Source organism: Lissotriton vulgaris, chromosome 7, assembly GCF_964263255.1.
Source record: "Lissotriton vulgaris chromosome 7, aLisVul1.2, whole genome shotgun sequence".
In the NCBI taxonomy this organism is placed as follows: Eukaryota; Metazoa; Chordata; class Amphibia; order Caudata; family Salamandridae; genus Lissotriton; species Lissotriton vulgaris.
The window spans coordinates 693,105,707-693,118,811 of NC_141695.1; the positions used below are offsets into that span (position 1 = coordinate 693,105,707).

A 13,105-nucleotide genomic window follows, 5' to 3' on the forward strand; every position below is an offset into this window, starting at 1 on the left:
GTATTGGTGATAGCTGTGCGCCAATCTTAGGCTTATGTTGGATTCATACTGAAGTCATAGCAACCAGGAGCCCACAACACTTGTGCTGCATTTGCCACTTATTCACGTTCAGCAAACAGAAGGCCTCCACATGCCACTCAATTTGCACAGTTGATGGTTCAATTTGATGTGAGAGCTACACCACTGTGATAAAGATGCTACAACAAATTTAGCTTCAAGTGGATGCTTGGCAAAGGGAGAGATGGAGGAAGAGTTTTCTGCTTGGTATCTTGTGGAGATTTTCCAAGAGCTGTGAATGGCTGAAGTCTTCTTGTTCTGCTTTGTGAGAAGTAAGGTGTCTCTATCCAAAGCTGTTGATTCTGCCAATATGTGGTGTAAACTAATTGTGGTGTAAACCACCTTCTTGTGGATTCTTCACAAAAGTACTATTAGCAGATTCAGTGAGCAAGGAAGAACTAGTAGGCCTCAGATCCACTCAAGTAAGGCAAAGTTAGGATGCTGACCTACTGGAAAAACTGTGGTATGGTCTGCAGCCAGATAGGTTAACCATATGATTTGTTGCAATAGGGGTTTATCTCACAGGAGTATCTCTCAGTTTATCGTAAGCAGTGCCTAATTTGTAGATAAATAGGTGTTAGGGCCCTCGTCGGGAGGCCACTGCAGCTTGAACCACCCATTTCCTCTACCAGCTCTGCCAATGACAGTACCAACCATCACACTCCTCCTACAAGTGTGACATTTTTGACAAGTTTTCAGGCCCCGAAAACTATAAGAACGGGTTGGGCGGCAGGAATTAGTATTTTTAAAGTATACTGAATTAATAAACAGCTGTTGTGCAAATCTCTAAATTAAAAAAAGGTGCAACCATGTGGCAGACTGTCATAAGTGCCGGTGCTGAGCACCTAAAACACCGGCTCAAATTAAGCACTGGTAGTAAGAGCCCTGCAACAAATCACTACCCTTAAGATGAAGGCAGAAATTCCATACGCTTTTTCCCCAAACTGAATCCATGACCTTGCTTTGTCAGGAAGAGCAGCTAGATGCCTATGGATTGATACTTCTAGCTGAGCCAATCATGGAACATGAATAGTTCTGATCCAGATTCCAATATATTTTTTTCTGTTAGTCTGCAGGAATTTTATACACCAGAAACACCTCAAAAGTAGGTCCGGTATGCCCGGGATGTAACAAACTGAATGAAGAGAAACAACACAAGGTTGCAGACTTACAATTGCATGATTGCACCTGTATTACTGTAGCCACCATGAATCCTAGCATCTATGTTGGAGACCACATACACCATAAATGCCATGTACTATAGGGACCCTACGAGATACAGAGGAATATTTACCCCCATCTTGACTATAGGCTGTGGTACTTGGGGCTTTTGAGGATTGCCTCCGCGATGGCCTCTTCCACATAGGCTTACTTTTCAGCTGAAGTGAAGTCTGCCTCTGGAGGGCACACCAGAATGATGTCACTCTAGAATGATGAAACACAGGTCTGAGGCCTTCAAACACTTGAATGGAATGATTGGCACATGCAGAGGGGTGTTTCTTCAAATCACAGGCAATGGAGCTCTGCTACAGAAACACCTAGATATTAGTGCCTCACAAAGTCAATTATTCCTCAGACTCAAAGCAGCCAGATCATTGTCAAGCAACTCCGCAACAAGGACAGTAAGAATGCAGAATACGGTATGAGCGAGCATAAGAGTATCAAAGTGGATCCATTAAAGTCCAAGTTGGAGGCAAAGCCTCTACAAGCCATTTGCAGGGAAACCCCAACTCAGAAGAGTCTGCACATTGGCAATGCAGTTTCAGCAAACGTGCAGTCGTACCTGTTAATGTGCCCGGTCTTTAAATCACCTAATCAATATCAGAAAAAGCCATATTCTTCAATTGCTTGTTTACCAGGCACAAAAACAAAATATATGGTATGCTAATTTTTCCGTTACTTTCCTGTGTCACAAGAAACTTTTTGCAAAGCTGCAATACGGCAACTGAAAAGCACAGCAAAGGAAGATTCTCTGAGAAGACAAAAAATGTTCACACAGGTGACTGATGATTTAAGATGGAGAATGATGCCAAAAGAAACATGAAGGTAGGGAACAGTATGTAACATGTTTACATAGGAACTTGGAGCAGACTGATGGTGACAAATTCATCACCAATGAGGCTGCTGCCTAGCTAACCAAAATTCCTGTATTTTATCTCCTTTTTAAATTATTATGGCATTTAAGTAGTTACTTGAAAAGCAGATGTTGGCTTAAGATAGGCAGGTTTAAACAAGCTAACAATAAATCTATTTCTTTATTGAAAAAGTGTTCCAGGATAACACACACAGGCACAGAAAGTCAATGTTTATGGAAAAGAGCCCAAGATAGAGACATTTTCTACATCTTCTGCAAAGCAAAAGAGAAACTGAATTAACTGCAGAAATTTAAAACTGTCTAAGACTGAATGAACTATAATATTACAAGTGCTAGGCCTGGTGGCACATCACCAGATGCTTCCCAATAGAAAATAAAGAGGTAAGTAATAATAATTTGTCATTTTAGTTGCTGCCCAGTTATTGGAGTTTTGTAGACCTGCGAATAATGGCTTTTACTGTTACACAATCGATGGTGCTCTTACTTGACCTTCGGAAGGATAACTGATCTTTAAACTTGTAACCTATTAGTGACACACAGCTGTCAGCAGCAAGTACCAAACTCACTGAGTAACCTGAATAGCTGTACAGACCATATTCTGGAGTGATGCTGGTGAATGAATGCTCTTACTCATACAGCAATCTGGTTCCCAACAAAAAAAGAAAAAAAGACCATGACCAATGGGAGTAAAATTAATGAGAATCTTAAACCGAAATGGCATAGCTGGTGGTGCTGGTTCAAAGATGTCAGATGAGCGATTCAATGGGAGTGAACAGAGAAGCTAGAGATCTGTGCATGAGGGGGACCAATCAATCATACCTGAGACCGAGAACAAAGATGCAGCCTGAGACTAAGAACTCTAGGGTAGTAGGTAGACTGGAGAACTCCAAGGCCAACTCCTGGAAAGAAGACTAACCACAAACCTTTCAGAAAAGGTGGAATGCTAGGAAAAAAGTGCCATAGGGTCCAATCCCAAAAGTCTAGAAAGAAGACAAACACCCAGTATGGAACCACATACAGAATTGTGCTTTATGTCTAAAAGTGTGCTTTATGGCTAGAATCAATCCGAAGAAGGGGCAGATGGGAAGTACCAGTGAATAATTCACAACATACAGATGAGAACAATCTGCAGTACTTCCACAGGAATCCAAAGCAGACCAGAGTGATGAAGTGAAGATGTGCCATTCTACTATTAAAATTAACAAGACTAGTGTAAACTGTCTGTAAAGGTTTCCTATTTTACAATAAAATTGACAGATGGCCAACTAATAAAAAATACTGCTCACTAGTTTTTTGCCACCACAAGTTGACCTAGTGAAGAACAGGAAGAATCAGATTGAGGGTGTAACTTAGTGTACGAGCAGCTGTCCTTTCAATCTATTAAGCTCCCTCATGCATAAAGGGACAGATAACCAGGAGGAATTAAGAAATGGCCCAGGCAAAAAGAATTCTACAATTGAGAAACTCGCTCATCTCAGTCAAGCATTGGTGTTCTCCCAATCACCGTTGAGATCTTTCTCTGTTCGGTCAAACCTAGGATCTTGAGAAGAATAGATTACAAAAGTCAAAACTGGCATGTTTCAGTATACACACATTCAATGAACAACACTTTTCTTCCTTTGTTTATTTCCGTATAATCCATTAAATCTGTTAATTATAAAAAAACTGTCATGTCTCCACTCAGCATCACTAAATTCCTGGGGAGTACATGGTGGCTGTAATCGTAACCAAGGCTGATAAGTATGCTTGTGCCTGCTGGAGGCACCTGGTCAACAGGGCATTCTTCTTTTCTTTTAGCCTGCGGTCTGTGGCAATCGTTTGAGAATTGGTCAGAGTAAAGATGAATTTGGTGGACAGATATATCTTGATTCTACTGGCTGGAAGGAATGCGAGGAAGTGGGGGAGAGGGTTTAGGACACCATATCATTTTAGCACTCATGCCAACACAGCGGAGTGTAAAGGAAGGAGTCTAGTGGACTGGAAGGATATTGCACTAAGTACTTTAAGATCGAGAAGAGTGTAAGGTAGAGGGAGCGTTGTAGCTCCTTTTTTATTCTTACTCTATACCAACAGAGTGAAAAGAGCCCTGGTGGAGAGATCTAGGGACGTTCCTCATATTAGATCACGTACCCTCCCCATACTCCTCTATGCAGACAATGCTGAGCTCATAGCACAGACCGGGCGAACACTGCAGGACCTCAGAGGAATACACAGCTTTTTTTGAAGATGGATAAAAATACATTTTTCTCACTTATGTGTGGGAAAAGGCCCAAACCACATCCTGTGTTCCATATGAGAAACCGTAGGGTGTAAGAAGCTGAGATCTTTTCATTGCATCTTATTAGACATCAGGTACATGTGGTAAAACATGGTTGGAAACAGGGCTTTGATGTTAGAAAAAACTTTACTGGCCTTGCTCAACTTCACAAAAAAACTAGGGCCGGAACAGATCCCAGAGAAGAAGAGCATTTATGCAGCGAAACCAGTTACAACAGCTACCTACGAGTCTGCTGTCTGGGGTATGGCGGATGTTGGGGAGATTCAGCCAAAGAAACTCTTCGCATTATTCCCCACACCTGCTCCAACATAGTATGTCATAGTGAGCTGGGTTTGCCTTGTACTACAGATGCAATTAAGCTAGCACCAGTATTGCTCTGGCTTTTCAATATGGAAGAGAAAAACTGTTCTATTAAACCAACAAATCCTGGAGGATTGCATACATTTACTACACGCTCTTATGATTCCCTGGTTAGCTTATGTGAGGCACACTCTGGAAGACCTGGGATTGTCCGAACTGTTTCACAGTCCCACCACCTGTTTGATAGTTAGTGATCCGAAACCGGCGAAGGCATTCTTGGCCAAGGCTACTTTTCAAAGAAAGTAAGCTCGCATACAGAAACGTGGTTGCTCACTATAATGCTCTCCCCTATTGCCCTGGTTTACAGTCTTGTCAATAATCCATAATTTGCAGCTTTGTTTCATACTTACTAGATTTGTATGAATTACCTTCCGCTAATGCTGGGTTTTCCTGCAAACTGTTATGCATTGTGGGAGCTTGGTCTATGTCCTTGTGACTGTGTCAATTCAGTCTAACCTGCGACTTATGTTTTTCTGCACTTATTACTGCACTCCAAGGAAGAAATTTATTGTTCCACTTATGCACAGATACAATTTTAGGCAATACAGACCAGCACTTTGCTTTATCCAAAAGTTAGATGGCCATCGGTGTGCCTGGCTGTTGCATCTTATCAGTGGCATGCCTGAAATTGAGACATTGGTTGTCACACTGATATGAATTATATAATAATACCAAGGATGGTGCTTGCATTTCAGGATTTAATACATTTGTTCTTATGTTTATATCAGATTGTATTTAGTGTTTTATTTATAAATCAGTTTGTTTTTAATGCCTCCCTAACAATGAAAGATAATTTGGATTTTTAAGTTTTGAAATCCATGTTTTTACTGATGTATTGATTGCGGTTTATAAATGTTTATCTACTTCGTTTTCATATGTTCTTTTATGCTTCGGAAACTAAGCGAAAAAAAGATTTGACTGACTGAATCTAATGTTCAGGTAGCGTGCAGGACTTTGCTTAAGTCAACTCATAAAATTAGAGCTGGCACAGAGGAAAGCTCAAGTTCTTGAAAGGCAAGTATGCTTTTGGCTCTAACTCTTAGATTCCTAAACCCAATACAGCTTACATATAGAACTAAAGCAAATACCACAATCTTAGATAACACAAAACACAAGAATTATCTATCATTTAAAAAAAATAATAAATTCTGCACTTCAGACAATTTTTCACAACCAAACAATTGAAGGTAAGATCTCCTTTCTACCATATCACCGCCCCTTCCTGTAGTTAGCAGAATTTAGATGGAGGCACTGTGACAGAATGTAGGTAAGTGACTCTGTATATACTGGACCAAAGTAAGGTACAGTGTGTACAGAGACCACAGTCCCCAGAGGTTTGGCAGAGTCTAAAGTTAGATATAACCTTACTCTCTAAAGAGGTAGCTTGGTCGAGCAGTAAGGCAGTATCAGAGGTCAGTAAAATCATTTGTTGTACACAATCAGTCAGCAAATGGTCTCACACACTCAAGAACTGAACTCTAGGCCAATTGTTTTGTATCAAAAGATATAGGTATTTTATTTTAGAAACAACAAGGTATCAAAATATACTTTCTCAGAATGGATTAATTTAGTTAAATACTTTTCAAATAGCCATAGACTCTTTGAATACAATAGTTACAGGTTGTTGCAATAGGCAACACAATTTCAAACACAATGTAACATTGAGCTCCATGGGAATTTCTAGTTAACCCCTTCAATGCGGCCGCGATTCCCCTGGTGTGCTGTAAACAGCACGAACAGGGGCGGGCCGTGACGAACCCCAGCCGTCATCAGCACACGAGCACCGTAGTGCATGACGGCTGGGGTTCGTCATCAGCATGGAAGGGGTTAAATGCAATTAGTTACTTTGTAGATTACTTTTCTAACCTCAAGACTGGATCCTAGATTCAGTCCTGGGACATGTCCTGTAAACATTTAAACAAAAGCGTTTTGGTTACAGTAGTGATTTTTAAGGAATATTATTGTATTTTAAAAGTTGACACTTGGAAACTTTTTCAGTTGAAATTACCAATGTTATCCTACGGAAGGAAATTCAGTTTGCAGGTAAAGTACGTTTACGTTACTTTTGTAATCCAGTGCTGGACTCCTAGGTTCAGCACTGGGACATCTATCTAAAACAGGCAAGTAATTACGTTTTTATCGCTGGCACGATTTTTGAAGATTATTTGTAAGTTTCAAAAATCGACACTTGGAAACTTTTTCAGCAAAAAGCAGGCAATGATATCCTATGGAAGGAAATTCAAGTTACTGGTAAGTATGGTTAGAATTTTATTTCAGGGTCAGTACTGGGCTCAAAGATGCAGCACTGAGGTCTCTCCTGATAACAGGTGAGTAAATCGTAATTTGTTGTTCGGCTGATTTTAGTTGAATATTTTAAAGTTCCAAAACTCCACACAGAAGAATTTCCAAGTGAAACCAGTTGATTTTAGCCTATGGAAGAAAAGTGAGTTATCGGCTTTTAGGTAAGTACTCGACTGGCAGAGTTAAGGTTCTGGGCATAGACTCAGGGGTCTCCCAGGGTCAGGTAGGTACAGTTGGTACACCCTCAGCGGCATAGGGGCAGCCGGGTGCATAGGTAGTTAGGCCCAATGATATCCAATGAGAGGCAGGGGGCCTTCGGTTGGTGGCTGCTGGCTAGCAAGCCACGCGGCTGTGGTAGCTGGGCTCCTGGTCACTTGCTCAGGGCAAATGGGGAAGAAGGATAGGACGAAGGTTGCACTGCCAGGGGCACTCAGGTGGCTGTGTGCAGGGTGCTTTTGAGCCGTCGGGTGCTCAATGTTATTCAATGGAGATCTTTAAAAGTGAACAAAGGCTGCAGGCTCGGGGACTGAGGATCTTCTAGAGCGACCAACCCTTCGAGGGGTAATTTGGGATCTTGGAGGATAGGTAGGCACCCCTGGTTTGGGCACAAGGGGTCAGGGGCACCAGGTGCAGGGGTATCTTTTGGTGTCGGGAAATCGTACCCTCTGCTGGTCGCGGTTGGGGGGAGTCCCTGGTTCTGAGGCTGCAGGAGTCGTCTGGATCGACGAGGAGGGTCCTGGGGCACTGGATTCCGGGTCAGACTCGCCGGGGGAACGTCCTCAGGGTCTTTGTCCACTTGGGCACAGGCCGGGCTAGGCGGGTGCAGAGTGGGCTGGATTTGCGGTTCCTGGCTGGCACCAGGGGTATTGCTGTTTGAGCAGAACCACTGCTCATGGGAGTCCCTGTCTCTAAGAGGGTCAACGCAGGCAGGTCTTCCGGGTTTCTCGAGGTTGCTGTCCACAGGAGACACCGGGATTTAGCAGGAGCAGATTCAAGGATCAACAGGCCTGTAGGGCTGGGGCCAAGTCAGTTGGTGTCGTCCTCTTGTTAGCAGCTGCACAGAAGGTCTTCTTTTTCTTGGTCTTCTTTCTTGTTTCGAAATCGGAGGAAGGAAGGTTCAGGGTGCCCCTAAATACTAAATGTAGGGGCGTTACAGGTAGGCTGAGGGCAGGGACCAATAGGTCCCTGTCCTGGGGTGGGTACACACCCTAACCCGCTCCTTTCCTGTGGGTGGGGTGGGAGGAGCCTAGCTGTGAGTGGGTAGCGCTCCCCATCCTCAATATGGCGGTAACCAGGAGTCGTGCTTCACCTCGCCTCTCCCACCTGATGGGTGGAGTTGGCACAGGATGGCACACCCCCTTTCCTGACGTAGATTTTCCCGCCAGTCTTCCCGCCAGAGTGGGTGTCAATACTGGTGGGGGCCAGTTGCTGAATACAGTAAGTGGCCTGGAGAAGCTCACAAAGGCGGCATGCCTTTGAAGCTTCCCCCTGCCCATCCTGGGGAAGGAGACCTAGCACCTCGCCCAGGATGTGCACCGTTGCAGTCCCAGAAGAGCTGGGGGCTCTCCACCCAGGGGTCCAGCAACATGTCTGCTGTGTGGCAGCCTAGACAGCCTCTCAGACAAGACGTGGATTGTAGGTTAGGTTTTAGGGGGCATCTCTAAGATGCCCTTTGTAGTGCATTTTACATTACCTCCCATACTGGCATCAGTGTGGGTTTAATGTGCTGAGAAGTTTGGTATCAAACTTGTCAGTCTTCAGTGTAGCCATTATGGTGCGGTGGAGTTCGTAACGACAACCTCCCAGCACCATATACTACCGTGCCTGCAGAATTATTTAATTATTTCCACGTGCCTATTTGCTTGATCGACTGTGCCTGCATTGCTTTGCATTAATTCGGAGTGCCTGTGTTGTGCTGTTTAGCTCACATTGCCACATCGTTTGTTTAATCTTTGCTGTGCTGCCCACCGCGTAGATAATTAATTTCACTTTCCCCCAACCCGGTCTGCTCTTCCGTTCTCGCTGTCATTAGCATTGTTGTTGTTGTTTTGCCCGGAGCCGGCCCCCTCCACCACGCACCCGCCTCCCAGCTGATCCTCCCTCGCCCCTCCCCTATCCATATATGTCAGAAGCATCGTCGCGCAGCGTCCACGCGCAGCGTTCGCGCCCCTTGCGCGCCGAAGGTGCGCCAAAGGTAAGCCCGTCTACGCCCGTCCGCGCCCAGCGCCAGACCCCCTGGTCCCCACCGTCCCCAACCCACTAGAATCACCTATAATTCCGCTACTCTCCTCGCCCTCAACCCCGGACGCGCACCACAATGCTGTGAAGCCACCCCTGGACGTACCCACGGCCCATTCGCCTGCCTCTCCTGCAAGTTCAACTGCTTCAGGTCCCTCTCCAAATCCACTCCCCCCAAACATAGCTCCGACTCGAACTACCTGAAGTGCATTCTTCTCAACACCCACTCGGTCCACAGACACGCAACAGAACTCTGGGACCTACTCGACACTGCGTCACCGGACATCGCCTTCCTTACAGAAACATGGATTAACACTTCATCAGCACCCGACATCACCATAGCCATACCGGACGCTTACAAGATCACCCGTAAAGATCGCACCAATCAAACAGGAGGAGGCATTGCCATCATCCATAAGAACACCATCAAAATCACGACCAGCTCCGATGATAATCTTGCAACCGCCGAACATCTCCACTTTCAGATCCACACCGACCCTAGGACCACACTTAGAGGCACCCTCATCTACAGGCCTCCAGGTACCCGCAGTCAATTCAGCGATGACATCACCGACTTAGTCAGCCCACATGCCCTCGCCTCCGAAAACTACATTCTTTTAGAAAACTTCAACTACCACCTCTAAAACAAACACGACAGCAACACCACCACCCTTCTGGACAACCTGGCCAATCTCGGACTCAAACAACTTGTTGACACCCCCACACATGTAGCCAGACACACGCTCGACCCTATCTTCACCTCCTGCAAGCACATCTCCTTCGATCGCACCACAGCTCTCCACTGGACGGACCACAGCTGTGTTCACTTCAGCTACAAAACCACCCTGACCCACAACCGCCCACAGCCTATTCCTCTGAGAAACTGGAACAAAATCACCTCCGACCAACTCCTCACATCACTCAACCAAAACCCTCCCACCCTCTCATTGGACCCAAACCAAGCAGCCATCAACCTCAAGAAATGGATCTCCCACAGTGCTGACGAATTAGCACCCCTGAAAAAACACCAGATCAAATCAGCCAGCAAAAAGGCTCCCTGGTTCAATGATGACCTTAAAAAATCCAAGAAGCTTTGCCACACACTGGAGAAAACTTGGCGAAAAAAACCCAACCACCGACAACATGTCCTCCCTCAAAGCAGCCACCCGCAAACACCACCAACTGATTCGATCCGCCAAGAAATCAGCATTCAAGGATCGTCTCGACAACAACACTCACAACAGCAAGGAACTTTTCAACATCGTCAAAGAATTCACCAACCCCACCGCTTCATCTAACGACATCACTCCCTCCCAAGACCTCTGCGATGCGTTATCCTCCTCCTTCTACAACAAAATTGCCGACATCCACAACAGCTTCGAGAATACTCCCAGCGTTCAACCCTCTCCACCCCCCTCAGATCCTACTCCGCCAACTAACATCATTACCGTGTGGAACCCAATCACCACTGAAGACACCATCTGCCTAATGAACTCCATCCATTCTGGCTCACCAACTGACCCCTGCCCCCACCACATCTTCAACAAAGCGGACTCCATCATCGCACCCCATCTCCGTGATGTCGTCAACTGCTCGTTCAACTCTGCCACCTTTCCAGAAAGCTGGAAACACGCCGAACTCAGCGCCCTTCTGAAGAAACCCACAGCAGACCCATCTGAACTTAAAAACTACCGACCCATATCCCTCCTCCCATTCCCGGCCAAAGTCATCGAGAAAGCAGTCAACATCCAGTTCGCCGCCTTCCTTGAAACCAACAACTCCCTCGATCCCTCTCAATCCGGGTTTCGAGCCAAACACAGCACCGAAACAGCCCTCATTGCAGCGACTGACGACATCCGAACACTACTGGACAACGGTGAAACAGTGGCCCTCATTTTACTCGACCTCTCCGCCGCTTTCGACACAGTCTGCCACAGCACCCTTATACAACGCCTCAGCAACATCGGTATACAAGGAAAAGCCTTCGACTGGATCACCTCATTCCTCGCTGGGAGAACTCAAAGAGTCCGACTTCCCCCATTCAACTCTGAAGCCACTGAAGTAATCTGCGGCGTACCACAAGGATCTTCACTCAGTCCCACCCTCTTCAACGTTTACATGAGCCCACTCGCCTCCATCGCGCGTCAACACAACCTTAACATCATCTCCTACGCTGACGACACCCAGCTAATCCTTTCCCTCACCAAAGACCCCAACACCGCCAAAACCAACCTTCACGAAGGCATGAAAGAAGTAGCCGAATGGATGAAACATAGCCGCCTAAAACTCAACTTAGACAAAACGGAGGTGCTCATCCTAGGATCTTCCCCCTCTGCCTGGGACGACTCTTGGTGGCCTTCCGCTCTGGGCACAGCACCCACACCCACAGACCACGCACGTAACCTTGGCTTCATCCTAGACTCCTCTCTCTCGATGTCCAGACAAGTCAACGCAGTCTCATCCTCCTGCTTCAACTTACTTCGCATTCTCAAAAAGATCTTCCGTTGGATCCCCCCCTCGAGACAAGAAAGACTGTCACCCACGCACTGGTCACGAGTCGTCTGGATTATGGTAACACACTATACGCCGGAATCACAGCAAAATTACAGAAAAAACTCCAACGCATCCAAAACGCATCAGCGAGACTCATATTAGACATCCCTCGCCGTGATCACATCACCGGACACCTAAAAGACCTCCACTGGCTTCCCGTCAACAAAAGAATTACATTCCGCCTTCTCACCCACAAGGCCCTCTACAACCTAGGACCCGAATGCCTCAACTCTCGACTGTCCTTCTACAATCCCAACCGCCAACTAAGATCGTCCAATCAAGCCCTCGCCGCTGTCCCACGCATCCGAAGATCCACCATGGGTGGAAGATCCTTCTCCTTCCTTGCTGCCAAGACCTGGAACTCACTCCCCACTCACCTCCGCCTTACTCAAAACCACATCTCCTTCAGAAAAGAACTTAAAACCTGGCTATTCGACAAATAATGAACCCCTTACCCAAGCGCCTTGAGACCCTCTGGGTGAGCAGTGCGCTGTACAAATACCGAACTTGAACTTGAACTTTTAATGGCATCACTGCACTTACAGCGCCCAGGAATTGCCCTGGATACTGTAGGGGCACAGGGCTCATGCACCTGTGCCCACACCACTGGCATAGGGCACCCACCTAGAGGGGTGACTGATTAACCAGGGCAGTGGGTCTGTGGGCAAGGCACACAAGGATGTGTGCCATGTCAACTCTGTTTAGTTCTGCACCAGGACACTCAGTCTGCAAAGGCAGTGTGTGTGTGTCAGGGTGCAGGTCCCCAAAGGGTGGCACAATACGTTCTGCAGCCCTTAGGGGTCTTCTCTGGTCACAATGCTGTGGGTACCCATGGTACCATTTACTAGGGGCTGACATGTGGCAAGAGATGCCAATTGGGTTTTAGCTTCAATACAGTTTTAAGAAAGGAACACAGGCCCTGGGCACCTGATTGGCAGGAGCCCATGGCACACTCAGTCACCGCACATCAGCAATTCAGCAAAAAGTGGGGGCATACCATGCAAGAAAGATGGCACTTCTTCACACAGAATATGTACATCATTTGGATTAAACCAACAGAACATTAAAAAAGACTAACTGAACCCCAAAACACATCAATAATCCTCAAGTACGACAAAGACATAGGGATTGGAGGTTAATGGCGATCAAAGTGAATGTATACATGAGGCATACAGATCACTTGTGATACGGTCAGTCAACACGTGCTACTAGTTATTATACCA

At 46.0% G+C, this 13,105-nt stretch overlaps 1 protein-coding gene across 1 annotated transcript in view; it reads right to left on the reverse strand.

The window, feature by feature from the left end:
* Nucleotides 1-13,105, reverse strand: part of SMURF2 (SMAD specific E3 ubiquitin protein ligase 2) — a 1,116,208-nt gene that overhangs the window by 201,167 nt on the left and 901,936 nt on the right. The window lies entirely within an intron of this gene.